Source organism: Mustela lutreola, chromosome 2 (assembly GCF_030435805.1).
Source record: "Mustela lutreola isolate mMusLut2 chromosome 2, mMusLut2.pri, whole genome shotgun sequence".
Classification (NCBI taxonomy): Eukaryota; Metazoa; Chordata; class Mammalia; order Carnivora; family Mustelidae; genus Mustela; species Mustela lutreola.
In genome coordinates this window covers 109,989,226-110,008,451 of record NC_081291.1, presented here as the reverse complement: position 1 = coordinate 110,008,451, position 19,226 = coordinate 109,989,226, and the positions used below count along the sequence as shown (strand labels likewise).

Here is a 19,226-nt window from a genome sequence, read left to right as displayed (position 1 = left end):
TAAGTTTTGAAACGAAGGATTTCTTGCAGAAATCACACTAGGGAGCAGGAGAAGCACTGGATGAGGAGAGAAGAGGCCGCTCAGACACGCAGCACGCTGGGAGCGTCTTACTTGCAAAGGGGAAGCTAGATACCCGGCCACGGAGACAGCACAAAAAAAGGTGGCAAAATAGGGTGAGTGCGGGTGCTCTGGCCGGAGAGGGTATAGACTTTTTCCTCAGTTGTCGTTGGTTTTCATTTTATTTCTGAGAGGAGGGCTCTGAAAAATTAGGTCAATCACGGCTTCTCTGGGGGCTTCCGGTAATTCCATCTGGGAATAGAAGAGGTCCTCTTCCCCTGGAATCTAGGCGGGCTCTCCGACTGCCAGGTCAACCGAGTATCACTGGAGTGATGCTTCACAGATCTTCCGGCCCAGGCCTTAAAAAGCTAGCAGCTTCCCCTTGCTGTCTCTTGGAGCATTCTCTCTCGGATCCCTGATCATCCATGCCAAATGTCTGACTTACACTGAGGCTGTCCTGTTATGGGGAAGGCTACACTGGTCACATGGGAAGACTGGGGGTGTGGGGGAGACCAGAAGGAGCAAGGGAGAGAGATGTCTGGCCAGCTCCCAGCTGAGGTACAGAAACCAGAGAGCAATTATAAGCCATCTTCTGGATGCTCTGCCTGAATTCCTGATTCACAGAATCATCAAATATAATAAGCTGTTGTTTTAAGCAACTAGGTTTGGGGGGTGGTTGTTATGCAGCAATCAGTAACTAAGACAGGGACCTGAAAAGCCCTCCCAGCTCCAACTCTGTGCCCTTCATGCATCTCAGTGGCCTCCACTTCTTCCTCTGTACTCCCTATGACAGCCAAATTCAGAGGCTAGTGGGACTGGGTGCCAAGAAGGCTGGAGAAGAGGCAGAGCTTTGCCTACCCATCCCCTGCACTCAAGCCCTGGGCTTCAGATAGATAAAAGGCAGGTAGAACAAGAAAATGGAGTCAATGCAATGGGAAACAGCCACAACAAGGAAAGACACAAGGCCTGATTTGGACTCAGGACAACATTTGACTCTTTTCATGGAGCCAGCTGTCTTGGACTTTTCAATGACACAGGTCACCAAAAATGCATATTCCGCTGAAGCAAGTCTGTTGTGTTTTCTAACCCCACTTTGCTGCTGCAATGCTAAACTACCAGCTAACAGAGACAGGACTCTCACCGGCCCTTGCTGTTTCCCATACCACGCCAGTCATCAGTGGCAAAGAAAGAAGTCATTAGGGGAGACTGATGATGGGAGCACCCACAGGCAAAATTGTTAAACACATCAGGGCTTCATTTCTCTGGTCTTTAAAATGAAAAGATGGGACTGAGCTATTTCCGGGGAAGGAAAGATCCTAATGTCCCTAGGACTCGGTGGCCGCAGCTTTTCCGTGCTGTGGCAGTGGCCACAATAGAGTGGTGAAGGATTGAGGCAGCCGAGCAGATTGGCACTAGTGGCGAGCTAAGGAAACCACCATGGAAAGCTCAGCGCGAAATGGGGTCCATGAAATGTGAGTTTGGGGACCAGGCTACTAACCAAAAAGGCATCCGTCAAATAAAACACTAAAGGATTCAGTAGGCCACAGACTAGTTGCTAAAATAAATATACTGTATTTAGTAATGAAATAGGAGGAGGAGGAGGAGGAATAATGTGGCGGCATTGGGTGGTGGAGACAGACAGACATGGGGAATGGAACAATCCAGAATCTAAAAAGCTGGCTCTGGCTGGGGTCTGAGGCTCTAACCATCCTGTCTCCCCCCCATCACTTGAACGAAGCCCCAGCACCATCTAGAATCATAGGGTCCTGGCGGACCCTCGCCACACTCGCACTGCAGTTGAGTTTCCGGCTGTGCCATGGGAGAGCGAAGACTGCCAATTACACTGGTGAGACCTCTGCTCTGCAAAGCCCGTATCCCCAGCAGCCCTTGACCTCAGCTTGCGGCAGGGCTGCGGCCAGCTCCACAGGAAGCAGCTGCACCTGCTGCCATCAATGAGCCCATTCCAGTCTGCCCAGGCCAAAGCCGACAACCCGACACTAACATCATGAATAATGGAGAAGACCCCTGCTCTCTGGGCAGCCACCACTGCGCTCGACAATCGGCTGAACTAGGGAGGGGAACTGAGCAGCAGGCAGCGAGGCGGCTGCAGCCTTCACATTATATCGGAGGCATGTGGAGCAATTCCCAGAGGAAAATAAATTGTACAGCAATCGTACTTGGATGGATGATGCTTGACTGCAGCAAGGGCCTGCAATTTATCAGAATGGCTCGCTGAAGAAGGCTAATCATCATCATCGTGGAATAAATTACACAACCAAATAGCGACGATCTTGGTCCAGGACGGCTCAGACACGGTGATCCCTAAGCCACGCATTCAAGGCTGCCGCTCATGGTCAGTGCACGGAGAGAACCTCCCTGACGCAAACCAGGAAATCTGGGTCTGAATCCCGACTCCCGTGCCCAGCTGAGCCTTCCTGGTTAATGGCACCCTCTGACTCTCAGCTTCTCATCTGTAAAACGGGTGAATAAACCAGAACATTTAAAGCATCGTGAGCACGGCGGGGAAGCACACCAGATCATCTGGGCATTTCGGTGATGTGACCCTGGTACTTAAATACGCAAACGCATGCTGGAACAGATAACCACTCATCACATGCTTTGCTTAAGGCAAAAATACATCCGAACTGAGAATGGTCTCCGGCGGCTACTGGAATTCTGTGCTGCTCTCCTTCCAGTCAGTGTGGCCTGACGTAGGCTCCATTCTCAGAGCCAATGCCCGGTACAACTGCTCAACCACACCCTGCTTGGGTGTTGTTAGGCACGTCTCTTAGCTTATAGGGTGAGGATAAAGACGTCTGCTCTGCCAAGTTCAGAGGTTATGATGAAGCCATCCAAGGAGACGGGTTGCAAGGGAACGTTTTGTATCGTAAAGCTTCACTTCCCACGGACCGTGAGCATGTCATGAAGCCAGGGGCCAAGCCAATCACTTGCACACACAATCCACCTTCTGCCCGCCTGCCCTGTGCCAACCATCACCTAGCATGAAAAGTTGCCATTCTGTGCAGATTGAAGATATCTAAGCTTACTAGAAAAGGAAGGCTGTAATTGGTTAAAAATGATAGTTATCTACAAGTTGATAGTACTTGCCAAATACAGCTTACTGATGTTAACAAAACTTGACTACTGTAAAGGACACATTTCGTTTTTTTCAACAAATCTTTCTTGAGTGTGCAGTTTGCCAGGCACTGAGCAGAGAGCAGAGGACATGGCAGTAAACAAGAGCGATGCAGCATCTGTCCACATGGGGACTATCTTCTATAAAGAAGACTGACGTTTTATAAGGGATGGTAAGTACAGGTACAGATGGGAGTGTAATGAACAAAGCCAGCCAGCCTCACCTCTGGGCTGAAGAATAAGAAGGGGAAGAAGCCAGAGAAAGTACGTTCCAAGGTCTCAAGTCCAGAGTGAGTCAGGCCAAAGGACCTCAAGGGAAACCTAGAGTGAAGAGAGCCAACAGTGTGGAAGGGATGACTTTCAATCTGATGATAATGGGAGCCACAGGAAAGCTTCAAACAGGAGTGACAGGATAGAGACAAAAGTGTCGGTAGGGAGAACAATTAAGGAGACCCTCTACTTCAATAACTAGAAATACCTTTGGGTACTGCACAGAGATAGTATAGAATGCTGAAGTATAAAGAAAAATAATCCAACACTGTGATAGATTAAGGTAGAGCTGACTTAATCATTTCCGACATTTCATTTTTTTTTTTTTTTTAAATACTCATGATCCAAGTTTGTCTCTCATAAAACTGAGGTATGGAAATAATTCTTGCCTAGCTTTCTGACTGTTTAGATTTAGACAAAGGAAAACAATTTACTCGTGGATTAGCCAATAACTGAGTAAAGTTCCACCTGTTTCCAAAAAGGATTTGAGGTACTTTACAATATGAGGTAACGAGAGATGGACAAACAAACCGAAAGATAACCCAAGGTCAAGCGGAGCCCAGGGGCCCCAAGGATCAAAAGCAGCAAAGCTTTGACTTTATGGCTGAACATTTCAATACTGAGAAAGAATTATGGATAAGGGGATGGCTGAAATTAAGGAGCGGAATCAGTTTCCAGGTTCCCCCTAGGCTCATCTCTGGACAAGCTTCTCTGCCTCCACCAGGAGAGCAAAATAGCACAAAACAATGGATAATCAATAACTTAACAGCAGTAAAGACCCTACACTGTGTCTTTGAAAACAGGAGCCACAGCCAAGGTTTCATTCATTCAGATACAGAAAACACACACACACACACACACACACACACACACACACAGAGTTACAGCCCTAAAGATGCTACTGGATCCTGACCGTTACTCCCTTTTCCCTTAGGAGGTTCCCCATAACTGATTCATTAGCTCCCCAAAGCCAACAGTTCCCCCAATTGGTGATGCTTAGCAAAGCACCCAATGCAAAATTCACAAGTTTAGAAGATACACAACCCTCGTAAGCATACCCCCTGCTCCTTGTCCTATACCTCCATCAGGGAGGGAAGTGCTTATCACATGCTTCAATCCGGACACTCTCCAAAATGAAACCCTTCCCTCGGCTCCATCAGCCTCCAATGTGGACAATGGGAAGGCCACTGTACACACAACTACTACCGGTATGATTACATTTAAGTTGAGTAATATCACCAGTGCTCTAGTGTATAGCTTTAAACAGTCCAGGGAGAATTTCTAGAATGACAGTACTTGATAACCCAAAGATAGTACTTGGTACTTCCCAACTGTCATTGTGTCACAACATACAAGAGAGTGCTGATATTTGTATGACACCAGGGTGAAGGGGAAGAAGCCTCCAGGTCCATATATAACTGAACCCTCCCTGTTCATTCCCCTCCCCAAAGAGAACCCACCCAGAGCCCCAAACTGAAAAGTTTGGGTTGAGAACTCAACTGAGCTCAACTCAGTCTTCCCACCTGCCCTTCTTCCCACCGCCTCCATTTAGCCAGTTTCAAAGCTGGAGAAACCACATGGTCTCCTTCCTGCCTCTTCCTGTGAGCCCACCTCTGCCTGTCCTGCTCTTCACTCTCTGGAGGCAGAAGAGCCCCCACCAGTACATCACTTCCCTTCTGGTCAGCACTGAGTGCAGCACCTACCTAACACACTGAAGGTACTTGTAAAATGTTTACTTTCAAAATGTCTCCTCCTCTGGTCCTTTAGGTGAACACGGGTTTGAAGTCCCTAGCCCTGCGGCACTGCCCGATCCTGGTGTCAATGTCCCTATATGGAATCCCCCTCCATTTATCCTATCAGAGACCCTGACTGATACAATGATAAAAACAATGATAAAAAACAAGAAAAGTAGTTATATTACATCTACAACATAAAAACAACGTGTTTATTTGATTAACACGAGTATTCAATCAATTGCAATTGTTTCCTGTTAGGTCTTACTTGTTACCTATGAATATATTACCCACCCAACCGTTCCTCAATTTTCCAAATGTTAGCTTGGTAAGGACAGACACTACTATAACCCCTAATACCATGCATCTAGAAGATACTTAGATGTTTGCCAAATGGATGAATGAACGAATAAACGAGCAAACAAATACGGCAAAATATTTGGTGGGAAAAAACAGTTAGAAAAATGAATGTAAATTAGAATTACCATATGGATGTGGAGAGATAGTAAAAGAACATAAAGCTTGAATTTTGTTGTTGTTGTTATGAAAAGACTGTGGGTGGATTTTTAATTTTTAATTTTTCATTAAATTTGCCATGTTTATATAGCAATAATACTTCAAAAAGAAAATATTTTTGTGCCACTGAAATCTGGAATGAAAATGGAAATGGAGCAAATATGCATTTATATATTTTATGAGTACACAAATGGAATACCAAAATAAACTTTTTCAAGAGAACCAAATGATTAAACATTAAGGTCGACATTCCCTCTGTACATAGCTATTAAAGAGTAATTAAGACTTTCCACTGTATTAAGCAACTACTTGCCTAACAAAGTTGCCATAATTGTGTTAAGACAGGGCAGATGGAACCAAATGAGATGCAAATGGGGCACAGTCCCCACGTGGATTTATGGCCCACATTTTTACTATCAGCAGTTCTTCTCAAGCAAGGGACAACATGATTACACAAATAGATCTCTACATGTTTTCCACAGGCTACTGAGCCAACAACAGGAATGGAAACACACCTAGGCAAATGTGGAGACTTAGCTGTTGGACCTGGGTTAACCCGTAAGTAGCTCTGTGACCCGAAGTGGGTTGCGCCACCTCTCTGGGCTCTACTTTTCCTCATGAGTAAGACTACAGTTCTGACGAGCTGCACCGACCACCACCAGGGCCAGGCCAGCCGACAGCAAAGGTGGAACGTCCGTATCACCCCTGGATGTTTCCTAGGGACAGTCACCTCAATGGAACCAGTGGTGAGCCGTTTCCTTTTGCTTTCTGCACTCTTCCGTGAATGCTCCAGGATATGGTCTTGTACCCAAAAAAGCAATTGAGCCATCATCTTGGATTTCTGCCCCTTCTTTCCCGCCTACATCGACAACACTCACGTGAACAAGTGTACCTTCTAATCATTCTGGAAAACCTGCCCTGTATTCTCCATAACTGCTGCTCCCACTCCAGTCCAGCTCCCATCAGCTCACTCCTGGGCTACTGCAACACATTCCTACCTATCTGCCTTCCTTTAGTCTGTCGAGCCCCTGCCCAGCCCTGTGCAACAGTGCTCTTCTGGAAGTGCCTTCCATTTCCCTGCTTAAAGCCCATCAACAGCAACTGCGTTCTCCTGAGGATAATGTTCTACAATAAGGCAGGTGCACAAGGCTCTTCATTCTTCAGCCTCTGTTTACCCTGAAGCCCTGCTTCTGGCCACTTCCTCCATTCGCTCCAACTGTCACTCACACTGAACCACTTGTGGCTCCTGGGAGGGCCAAGTTTTCCTTGGGCTCAGTGGCCTTTGAAGAATTTGCCCTCTAGTTAAATTGCTCTTCCTTTCCCCTTCTTTCTTCCTCCTTGGTCTGCTTCTTCCTACTGGCCCTTCAGGCTCCAGCTGTCTCCAGAAGCTCTCTTAGGGCACCACCCCGGGGTAGGTGCTTCTCCTGTATGTGTTGTCATAGCACCTGTTCAGAACTGTAACAGTCTGTTTTCTGAGGGAAACCTGTGGGCAGTAGCTTGCTTGGCATTTATTTCTGGGATCTAAAACAATCTCTGCCCACAATCATTAATATACGTTTGTGCATGAATGCAAGAAAGAGAGAGAGAAGCAAAGAGGAAGAAGGAGGAAGGGAGGGATGAAAACCCATCAATGTTTCTTCTGTAAGCAAGCCCAGTGCCATGTACTGCACAAGATGTGTGCTAGACAGGACCCGGGGATTCCACTAGCGCCTTAGTTGCACGCCTGCATCTTCTTAGTTTTCTAACTAAGGAGATGGAATGAATTCCAGAGATTACCGTATCTATTATTTTGTATTTAAACTGTGGAACTTTCAAATCATTCCAGATGATTCCAAGCTCATCTTTAAAAGAGCACCCTTCTTTAAAACAACATCCTTCATAACTGAAATAAATAGGACCATCATCCTGAGTACTGAGAACCGTTTCAGACAGGTTACCTCCATCAAGGAGGTCATGCATGTACTTTCCCAATACCCGAAACTTAATTCACACCATTCCCACTTCTCTACTCTAAGCTCTGCCCACTTCAAATAGAAACTCATCCATGAAGCTTCCCTGGCCACACATGTCAGAGCCGCTCAAGGAGGAGTTAATCTCGCTGACCTCCCACAAGGCTTCACAGGCATCGTCCCATGGTGTATCCTGTTCATCAGTAATGACTCACATATGCTGTTTATCTGTAGGTTTATATTGTACATATATATTTTGTAACATTTATCCATACTCAAATGTCTGCTCAAGGAATCTTGTTCAAACTCCTAACCAAAGCATATATTTTTAAAATATTTTATTTATTTATTTGGGAGAGAGAGAGACAGAGATAGCAAGAGAAAGCAGGATCAGGGAGGAGAGGGGGAAGCAGGCTCCCCACCGAGCAGGGAGACTGATGCGGGACTCGATCCCAAGACTCTGGGATTGTGAAGGCAGACACAACGGCCTGAGCCACCTAGGCACCCCCCAATGCATCTTTATTAACAAGAATAAGTAACCACTGAGTGACACCAGCTACTCAGAGGTGGGGGCTGAGGGTCTGGTAAGTTCACAGGCAGGTATTCCAGTCAGATGCATGGTTTCCATGTCTAAATTTGGATGAGGACTTTATTGTCAAAACTTGGAAGGGCCAAATATACCCCCTGTTGGGAATTTGGGGATCCTAAGTAAACCACAACCTTCCTTTCATGCAAACCTATTGTTGGAAAAGGAAGGGAAAAAAAAAAAACAACACTGGGAGAGAACATGGGGGTAGGAAGAAGACACGAGATAGGTAGCCACTATCCCTAACAAAAATTTGCCTTTAAGCTGTATCTCCCCTTCTTCCCACTTCCCAGCACCCAAAATGAAAAGTGAACTAAATGACTTCAAATGGCTTTTTTGACTTCGTGGTGTATTATCTACTTATGAGTTCTCTTCCCCCAGGCAAATTCAAAAGCATGACTAAGTTATTAAAAAGGTGGACACAGATGAGTGGCTTTATAGACCTTTTCCCCCCACAGAGAAAATTGGACAAGAAATAAAAAGCTTAAGTTCTTTGATATCAGGTCTTTACTTATTACCGTCTATAGAATAAAGATTTATTCAGCAGCATCTTCTGGTCTAGTTTGCCCTTTCATGAAAAAGTAACTTTTTTTTTATAGCTTTAAAAAGCATCCATTAAGTCAAGCAAGGCTTTTGAATTTCTGCATTCATATGAACTATGACTTACAGACCTTACTGCAAGAGTCCCAATTCCTCCTACAGTCCTGGCTAACGTACGTGCTGATCACGGGGCCGGGGCAGAGGGGGCACGTGGTGCTGAAAAAGAGCAGGAACCCCGTGTTAAAGGAGCACCTCCACTCCCCCACCCCAGAAAAAGACAGAAAAAGGTGCTAAAGAAGCAATGGCCAAATCTTCTGCAGGCCTTCTTATCTCCCTAAAATATACACGGATTCTGAAATGCACATAGCAGGTCTGGGTAAGGCTAGAGGTTAAAGGCAAAACACACTCCGTCTTGGAGACTAGGGGAGAGCAACCGTGACTCTTTCAGAGATGGGAGATTGTGAGAAGCGTCAGAGTACCCATGGCTCTCCTTAGGCCAGATTCCACCAGCACAAACAGCCTTGAATCAAAGGTCTCCACAGGAACCTTGAGGAGAGGAGAGGCAGGGTCCGTCCATCAGAGCTCTGAGCACTAACCAAGGTGACTCAGCATTTTGAGCACAGGCCATAACTGGAACAAACCTCCTTAGGCCTCAGAAAGGCCTCTGCTTCCTGCACCTTCCATCACCATATTTCTTTCCAGCTGATTAGTGAGATTATAGGATCTGCTGGAAATAAAAGCACAATCGGAGAGGTTGTGCAAACAGGGATCTTCCGGAGAGGACACCGTTCATCCTGCAGCAGTTTGAAGTGGGGGAAGCCAAAGAAGGGGGTAGCTACTGGAGGGGAAAATATCTTCATCAACTCTTAGGCAGGAACTTTCAGTGGTTCCGGAGAAATTTCTCCCAAAGCAGATAAATCTTCAATGATTAATATCATAAACAACTAAAACAGATTTTTATTGTACAAATACCATTAGCAAGAAAGTCTTTAGAACTTTCCTTAAAACCACAGAGCTATCAGCTTTAGCCCCTGCCTAAGGCCAAATTCTTCCAATCCCACACCTCTGACGAGGGGCAGCGAAGGAGAGTGTGAGCTCACTGAGAGGAGGAATGGATGGATCCGGACATCCTGAGCACCCTAGGATTCCACCAGCTCCCAGGAGGACATCCCAGCAGCAGGGGTCCCTGCATGGCTCAGATGGTTATATGTCTGCCTTTGGCTCAGGTCATGATCTCTAGGTCCTGGGATGGAGTCCCACATCCGGCTCCCAGCTCAGCAGGGAATTGGCTTCTCTTCCCTGTTTCTCCCACTGCTTGTGTTCCCTCTATCTCTCTCAAATGAATGAATAAAATCTAAAAAAACAAACAAACAAAAAAACCCAGTGCCCCAGGCTGAGTTCCTCAGAAGCAGAAGTTATATGAAGTTTGGAGTTCAAGGTATTTATTAAGGATCAACCCTTGCAAAGGGAGGAAGAGGAAGGAGACTGGGCAGAGGCAGAGATGGAACAGGAAAGCAACCAGACGGCTTCAGCTTCTCAGCGGGGCCTTTTGGTATCCAGGGAGCCTTCATATCCCGTAGTGCCAGATGTCACCAGACGTCACCAGATGCAGATGCCCCAGGGAGCGCATGGCCTAGGGCAAGCAGCTCTGTGCAGCACAGCCAAAGGGGACTCCCGTGGAGCTGACAGCTAGCACAAGGCTGTCTGCATGCTGCCCTGCCCCCAGCTGTCAGCAAGCCCTTCCCTCCAAGAGAACCTGCGAGGTGCATCTCGACAGCTAGCCCACCCGCCGCTTCCGAAGACATAACCTGTCCTTACATTTATGATTAAGTAACAACAGTAAACGTTTGTGTTCCATTCCTAGAGATGCATTAATACAAGTAACATACAATCCAAGAGGAAAATACTTCCATGTGTACTTAAAATAAGTTGAGTATCATCTTTCAAGTTAAAGAAGAAACACCTGCAAGAAAATGATGCTCTTCCCATTTACTGAAGATTAGAAAGAAAAATACACATCTATACCTAAAGGCAAATATAGATACAGATGTAAATACTGAGAGGACTGCCTGGAAGGAAGTTCCCAAAGATGTTCAGTAAAATTATTGCTGGAGGCCATGATTTCGGAAGATTTTTGCTTTCTTCCTGATATCTTGAAGTATTAATTGAATTTTTAACAAGCATCTCACACTGGGGTGCCTGCGTGGCTCGGTTAGTTAGGCATCTGGATCTTGGTTTCAGCTCAGATCATGATCTCAGGGTCGTGAAACAGAGCCTCCTTTTGGGCTCCAAGCTTAGCACAGAGTTTGAGTTTCTCTCCCTCTCCCTCTGCCCCTCACCTTCTCTCTCTCAAATAAATAAATAAAATCTTTTAAAAAAACCAAACCAACAACAAGCATCTAGCATCTATCTTTGTAAACCAATACAAAGACCCAAACTCAAAAGAAACACATCCTTTCTGGAAGACTTAAATGCCACCAAAAAATGCAGATAGGAACCACCACTATAAAAGAAGGAACCCAAAACTAAACAAAAGCTTCAGATCTAGCTGTGACTCATCATGAGAACAAAGGTTAATTAATATCCGGCTTCTCTGGTTTTTATTTCCCGGTGTTAGCTGGGAAAGGGGCAAGCCAGAAAGCTCTCTGAGGCTCCTTGCAACTCCATGTTTTATGGTTCTAAGACAAAAGTCAGCCACACCCACTCCCACTATTTTTTGAAAGAAAGAATTAGATTAAACTGGCAAACACCTCAAATATCCTAAATAAATGCATATATATATGTATATGTATGGTGTAAGAAAACTGTACTGACAGCCATGAAATTTGAGCCATAAGTTACCTAAACCCTTCTGGGGAAAAGCAGTCAGGTCCTTGCTGCTCCAGAAGTTCCTTAAATTTATGTCACAAACTGGTCTAACCAGTTAGGAGCACATCTGTACCTGTGGAGGCAAAAAGAGGGAGGTCTCTGGAGAGAAGTGGCGGGACAGGCCACGGGGGAGCCCTTCACATCAGAAGACGAAAATTTTATCCCTGGAAAGGTATATGCCACACGAACAAAAAGAGGTGGCATGGATATTTGTCCAGTCTTACCCCAAAAAGCCCTGGCTCTGGTTGTCATTCTTGGTGATACAGGCATTTTAAACTAGCCTTTTAAGCACTGAAACCCAAAAGGGACGGGGAACAAAAAAAAAAAAAGATGATTTCCACTGCTTCCCCCACAATGAAACTGATTCCTGGAAAGAACTCCTTGCCTCCCTTATAGGATGTGAATGGAACAGCCTCTGAGCTCCTGGAGAGCAAGGATCATCTGACTCATTCAGTTACAGATATCTCAGTGGCTACGTACTCCCTGGCACAAAACGGACATTCAGTAATTATTAAACAAAAGAAGAAATGAAGGAATGCACACACTCCTTGGCTAAGGGCAACCACAGAGAAGACGTGAAAAAACATGATGCAATACCTGGAAATAAGGCAAAAGGAAGGAGGGATGTATGTTGGATCCCATACTAGAGTATTATCTGCGGGGTGCCCTCAAGGATTATTTTATTTTCTAAGAGTTGCACCTGTGTTTGGTTTGCTTTTTAATCAATATGGGTTCAGACTTCGTGAAGTTACAGGTGAATCTGCAAATTCTTTTTTCCCCCACTACAGAGCCATATGACTTCTGATAGGTGGAAATGAGAGCCGCAAATGTTATTGTTTTATTGCCCTGTAGGGTTTCAGATCTAATCTAGCAATCTTACTTCAATAGTCATCAGCGCCTCCAATAACACAGTTCCTCAAAGGCTCTTTGAACCAGCTTTAACTTCCTGTTGGTTCCCTCCTTCATGAGTCAAGTATTTCTTAGACATGCACTCATTTACATTTGTATGGGAGTCATGTTTACAACCCTAACAAAAATTATACATTGACAAGAGAAATACAGGAGAAAAGGTCTAGTTTCTAGCCTAGCATGAAAGCAAAACATGTATGTAAACATTTATATTTCAGGTTGGAAAGAGCAGTAGAGGATATACATATAAAGAGATACCAAAGTGCAGGAATGAGAGAGATGGCCTCTAGTTCGGGTTCACAGCTAGGTTTGGTATTTATTGTCAGTGAGGTAAATTTTCAACCATTCCGTAAAAGAAGGGGGGAAAGGAAACAATCCACTCGAAGTTACCTTAAAACACTGCTTAGTAAGTGTATCTCTCCTACAGTCCAGCGGGGAGAGTCGCAGACTGAAATCTCAGTCCCTGGGCCGCGACTGTAATTCTAGGAAAAGTCACTTCTCTCTCAACACCAGCTCCAGCTACAAGGGTATATGATCTTTAAATAGTTCCCAGACTAGGAAGAGTTAAATTCACATCCATTCCAGATACCACCATTCTCCATTAGAGGCATGTCCTTAAAGGACACCCAGATAGGAAAGTTCCATCTGCTTAAAAAAAAAAAAAATCAGTTCTAGTAATTTCTCAGGCTTGGTCAGTTGGCTGGGTTGTGTCTGTCATAGCAAAGGGGGTAGCCATGACTCAACACTACTTCGATTCACAGGGACACGGTTTCACACACAGGAAAAGCCAGGCCCAAAGTCCTTGATATAGGAACACCTCAGGTATATCCAAAGAGACATCCCCTTACCTTTCAAAGTCAGTGTCCATCCTGTATACATGCAATGATGTTAATGTGGGATTGCACTGCATTTCTGTAGCTGCTAGTTCCTACTGTAAATCAGTCATCCCCCTGACGTCTCCACCTTTCAGACACAATCATTCTGCAATTTTGCACTCACCCTCACTCCCTATTAACTATCTGCAACCGAAAACGGAAGTGAAGGACTACAGTGTGAGGAGGACCAGGCTAAGAGAGGGACACAGGTGACTTTCAAGCCCGGCAACTGCTCCATTCCAACCACAGTCAAACAAAAATGCAGAGGTTGCTTCAAGAATCTCTCTTAGCGCGCAGATCTAGGTGTACATTTCCCCCTTCCTGGGACTCTGTCTCCCTGACAGCATCTGCCAGAGCTCCCTACACAGAAGAGACGCTCAAGAAGCATCTGATGAACACCTGGAGGAGAGGACATATGCATGAATCCTGGCGAGAAAAGGACGGAGTGTTGCTCCCACTCTAAGCGGGAAGACCTGATACAAAATGATTTAATGTTGTGCGAGAGCCAGGAAGCCATTCTTCTGCTACATCTGGCACGATTCAGACCCTTAAAAGATAATTATATATGTTTCTGGGAGATTAGAGATATTTGAGAGTTGAGATAAGAGCAATAAATATGATTAAGGGGACAAAAATCGGTCTGTGAGGGAAATAAAATCACAGTAGTGAGGGTTACATTAGACTAGAGGCAGACCTCCGGGCTGTCTTCAGGTACCAGATGTGACTACAGTTGTAGGCTCCATTTAATGATGAACAATAAAACAACCACAACTCAGGGAGCTTGATGCTAGACAACCTGAATAAGTAGCACATACTGAAGCTCTTGGCATGACCTATTCCATCATTCATGTCAATGGGGCTTAATTAACATGTCTGCTCCCCACCCCCAGCACATCTACTTTGGTTTAAAAGCCCAAATCTTCCCCATTGCCAGAAAGAGCATCCCTGATGAATGGTTTCCAGTCTATAATCATGAATAAATATCAAATGTGTGCCCTTTATCATACCCTCTAGGCAGAATTATTATAATGAGACCACTGATCAGTGGGCTCCATGGGCACAGCAGGAAAACCCGAATGTAAGGAAAAGGTGATTCAAAACCCACAGTTCTCCAAGAAGCCCCTTTCTCACGGCTCTTTGAAACCACCCAGGACTCCCAGGACTTGGAGTCCTGCTGTCTACAGATGGGACAGCAGCAAAGGGAACTGAGGGCAAAGTGCACGGTTTGTGGGCACAAGATGCTTTGGAGGCTACCTAGCCACAGGGGAGCTGGTACTCTTCCACCTTGAACCTTCCTTGGAAGCAGCAGAGCTCTACATTCCAATGAAATAAGCAATGGCTCTGGTCCACTGTTACAACGCTTCTGTCCTTTACCAGAATCCACATAGATGAAACGAGTAGGACACAGAAGATGGACTGAAATTTTGAACGACCCCACACACTTCACAAGTGGCTCTTCCTAATTTTTTTTGAAAAATTTTTTTTCCTAAAGATTTTATTTATTTGACAGACAGAGATTACAAATTGGCAGAGGCAGGCAGAGAGAAAGGAAGGGAAGCACGCTTCCTGCTGAGCAGAGAGCCCAATGCAGGGCTAGATCGCAGGACCTTGGGATCATGAGCTGAAGGCAGAGGCTTTAACCCACTGAGTCACCCAGGTGCCCCCTTTTTTGGACATCTTTAACACCACCAGGAGCCCCACCAGTTAAATCATTTTTATAATTTTTGTACCCAGCATCAAATTATTTTTCAGCTTCAAATTTTTGTGATGAGCTGAGAATATAAATAAGACCTACTTAATAACATCTTTGAGTGCCTGAGTCTACAAAATATTTGCACATAAACTGGCCAGTTTTTAAAATGTCTTTCTTTTGCAGTATATCCAAACATACATAACAGAAATAATGCCACAGATAGCCATCAGGCAGCTTTTGCAAATCTTGACATTTCACGATACTTCCTTCAGATTTTTGGATAATAGAAAAAAATCTACAGATACAGCTATTCTATGCTACTCTCCCGTTCATTGAGGGAGGGGATTGCTATCCTGAAATGTGCAGCTGTCATTCTGAGGCATGTTTTCACGCTTTACTGCATGTGTGTAATCACAAACAACTTATAGTATTGGTTTTTGTTTAACATTAAATAAACGGTGTCAGGCTGTACAAATCATTCTGCAACCTGCTTTTCTAAACTGTTTTTGAGAATTATCCACACGGGTAATATGACTCTAGTTCATTCATTCTAATGGCTATACGGTATTGCAATTTGATTCAATTTTCATAGAAATCTTGTGACTTGAAAATCCTGAAAGAGTAAATATTTTGCCCAGTTCTAAGAAGCAATGAGTGACACAGATTTTGCTCTTCTTAATCAAAACTCCATGCTCTTTTTACCTGAAAAACTCTTGATTTCTGCGTGTTGGAAATTACAAAAGCTTCATAGAAAATCCTAGCTACTAGGTGGGAAAGCACAAGGCCCACTGTCTCCACTGTCTCTAGATTCTTCATTAACCAAATAAGACCACCAGCTTTACAGAGAGAAGATGCAGAACCAAATGCCTTTTTTTTTTTTTTATGATTTTATTTATTTATTTGACAGATATCCCAAGTAGGCAGAGAGGCCTGTGGCAGGGGAGGGGGGTGGTGGGGAAGCAGGCTCCCTGATGAGTAGAGAGCCCAAGGCAGGGCTCCATCCCAGGACTCTGAGATCATAACCTGAGCAGAAGGCAGACGCTTAACCCACTGAGCCATCCAGGCGCCTTGAATGCCTTGAATTCTTTAGGCTAAACTATAATGTGGGGACTTGGAACTCTGATTGGGGACTGGATGCTATTAAGAAACGTAACTTTTTTTCGGGTGTGATGGTACTATGATTATGTTAGGAAGGAAAAAGATATTTAATGTTCATAGAGTTTCAGTTCTGCATGATGGAAAGACTACTCGAGCTTGGTTGCACAAAAATGTGAATGTACTTAACACCATTGAACTTGCACTTCAAAATGTTAAGATGGTTAAGTTTTATGTTATGTATATTATAGAACTAATTTTAAAAAGGGAAAAAGAAATATTTGTGGATAAATTATATGGCTGTGATTTGCTTTCAAATAATTCGGGGTGGGGTGGGGTGAAGTTGAGAAAATGAGTTGGTTGACAGACATTAAAGGTAGGTGATAGGTAAAAAGGAGTTCATTCTACTAGTCTCCCTACTTCTGTGTATTTGAGGTCCTCCAAAATAAAAAATCTTAAACGAAGGTTTACCCCAACCAAAACACATTTTATTTCATTAGCAAGTTATTTTACTTTAAAGTAGAAATAAAAAGCAGCATATATTTCAAAGGCTAACAGTTCTGAGACCTGCTTCGCTTGCCGTTGTCTCTATGAGCGGTGCTTCTCAAACTTGAATGTGGGTATCAGTTGCCTCGGGACCTTGTTAAAAATGCGTGTTCTGTTCAGCTGCAGGGTGGGGGCTGAAATGCTGCATTTCTCACAAGCCCTAGGTGCTGCCTCAGGCCCATGGGTCACACATAGAGGAGCGAGGTGATGGTGGACTTCCTGGCAGCAAGCAAGCCTTTGCAAGGGGAGAAGCCAGCTAAGCGTTCTTGACATTGCTTCTCTGGGGTTGAGAAGGGCACCAACACTGCCATGTTCTGGAGAGAGGTCTTCCCACCCTTCTGCACCCCAGGACCAGGCATCCCTGTTCACTCAATGGAAACCACCAAAACAGAGGACAGTATATAAAAACAGAAGTATCCCAGCAATCAGGTAAGTTTTTTTCACCGCCAGCCCTGGACCTGTAAGCTCATTAAGTAGCAATGAAAGATTACTGCCCTGATAGATTTGTTCCTGAATCTTTAAGTAATGACTAAACCAAAACAAAACAAAGTAAAATGCAGCACCTGGGTGGCTCAGTGGGTTAAAGCCTCTGTCTTCTGCTCAGGTCATGACCCCAGGTTGGGATCGAGTCCCGCATCGGGCTCTCTGCTGGGTGAGGAGTCTGCTTCCTCCTCTCTCTCTGCCTGCCTCTCTGCCTACTTGTGATCTCTGTCTGTCAAATAAATAAATAAAATCTTTGAAAAAAAAAACAAAAACACAAAAAAATCCCAACCATGTCTAGATGTCAAAGTTCAGAAGCAAAGGCAAGACTTGAGAATCATTAACAAACTGCAAGAAGGTTAAGAGAGCAAAATAATATCTTGGAAACTCTAGTAAATTCCATCTGATGTAAGAAATAAAATCCATTTAAGCATGAACATTCCTAAACAGCCATCAAATCCCTGAAGAATAACAACAACAAAATCTCTACTCATAAAACATCTTGTCCACAAAATACTGTTAGTTTCTCTAATGTTTTATGGTCGTCGGCAGATGTGACCAAAGTCTTCTGTCCTCAAAGACTGCTCTATTATCTGTTAGACTAGCCATGCCCAGAGGGAAGGGATTATAATTGAGGATTCCCTCCTTTAGCTGGTATGAGACGTGATTAAGCCATTCCTATGGGATTGTAGGGTTCCCATTTGTTGAGAGCTTGCTAAGTGCGAGGCAAGCACTAAGCAGTTTATATGAATTACTTGACTTAAAATGCTTTGTCTTCACTCACTGTCTTTTGAAATCTAATTATAAAAGCTTCTAAATCCCTCCCTCTTTGCAAATATGTTTCCTAAAGTGTTAATTCTTGCTTCTCTCAGCAAGGAGTGATATAAGGAGAAGGCACTTGGCCCTCTGTCCTGTGTACTCCAGGTCCAATCTCTCCAAAGTCTAGAGGAACAGCTCAGACCACGCCCCCTCCCTCAGTGTTTGCACAGGCAGGACAGGGACCAGCTACAGGGAAGGGAAGGGGAAAAATCCACACGGTCCTGCCTATCACAAACCCAGTGGAAAAATCAACAGCAGAATAATTAAAATACAGTTTATGGATCTGCTCAACACACACAAACACACATGCACATACTAATTCCATTCAGAGCTGGCAGACTCCTGCACAAAAGGATTAAGGTGAGGGGCACCTGTGTGGCTCTGTCGGTTAAGCGCCTGCCTTCGGCTCAGGTCATAATCCCAGGGTCTTGGGATCGAGCCCCACATAGGGCTCCTTGCTCCATGGGTGCCTGCTTCCTCTCCCTCTGCCTGCTGCTCCTTTAGCTTGTGCTCCCTCTCACATATTTTCTCTGTCAAATAAATAAAATCTTAAAAAAAAGAATTAAGGAGTTCTTCACTAAAATGGCTTTCAGGCTGGGCCTTAAAATACTGGTGCTTAGAATCCACGAAGGAGAAATACAAACGAAGCCAGGGAAGAAGCCACGGAACCATGGGAGAATCGAAACCAGTAAGCAGCTTGGAATGGCTGGAATGCAGAGGCCCAGACTGCTGGAGCTCCCTGGAGAAGAAAATTCAATGAATTGGCTCTTCCAAGAGGTTTCTTGGCTCTGAATCTCTCATTTCACACTTAATACCTAATTTTTACTTAACACGTGTTATTCTTTTTCCAAGTTTGTGGTCCTAGAAACATCTCCTTGAGATTGCAGCCTGCAAAGAAACTACAAGATCCCTGCCAGGCCAGGCCCCATCTAGCCCTACCGTGGATCACAGGATGGTAAGAAAAACACACCAAAAAACAGTTTCTGGAGGCTTGTGCCAGGGTGGCTCAAGAGCTAGCCAAAACTGTCACCCCCAAAATGAAGAGAGAAACAAAAAACTAGGCACCCAGAGTACCGGAACTTGAAAAGTATTTTGTGGATTCTGTGCAAAATGTACAATGTGGCAGGGGCGCCTGGGTGGCTCTGTGAGTTAACC

The 19,226-nt window shown here is 44.6% G+C and overlaps 1 protein-coding gene across 2 annotated transcripts in view; it reads right to left on the bottom strand.

Moving 5' to 3' along the window:
* Positions 1–19,226, bottom strand: part of MB21D2 (Mab-21 domain containing 2) — a 109,657-nt gene that overhangs the window by 65,294 nt on the left and 25,137 nt on the right. The window contains exon 2 of one of the 2 annotated variants that reach the window (XM_059163128.1): positions 8,918–9,002. The exons of the other annotated variant lie outside the window; for it this stretch is intronic. The gene's annotated coding sequence lies outside the window, so the exon portion shown is untranslated. The remainder of the gene's footprint in view (positions 1–8,917; positions 9,003–19,226) is intronic. 2 annotated transcript variants of the gene reach the window in all.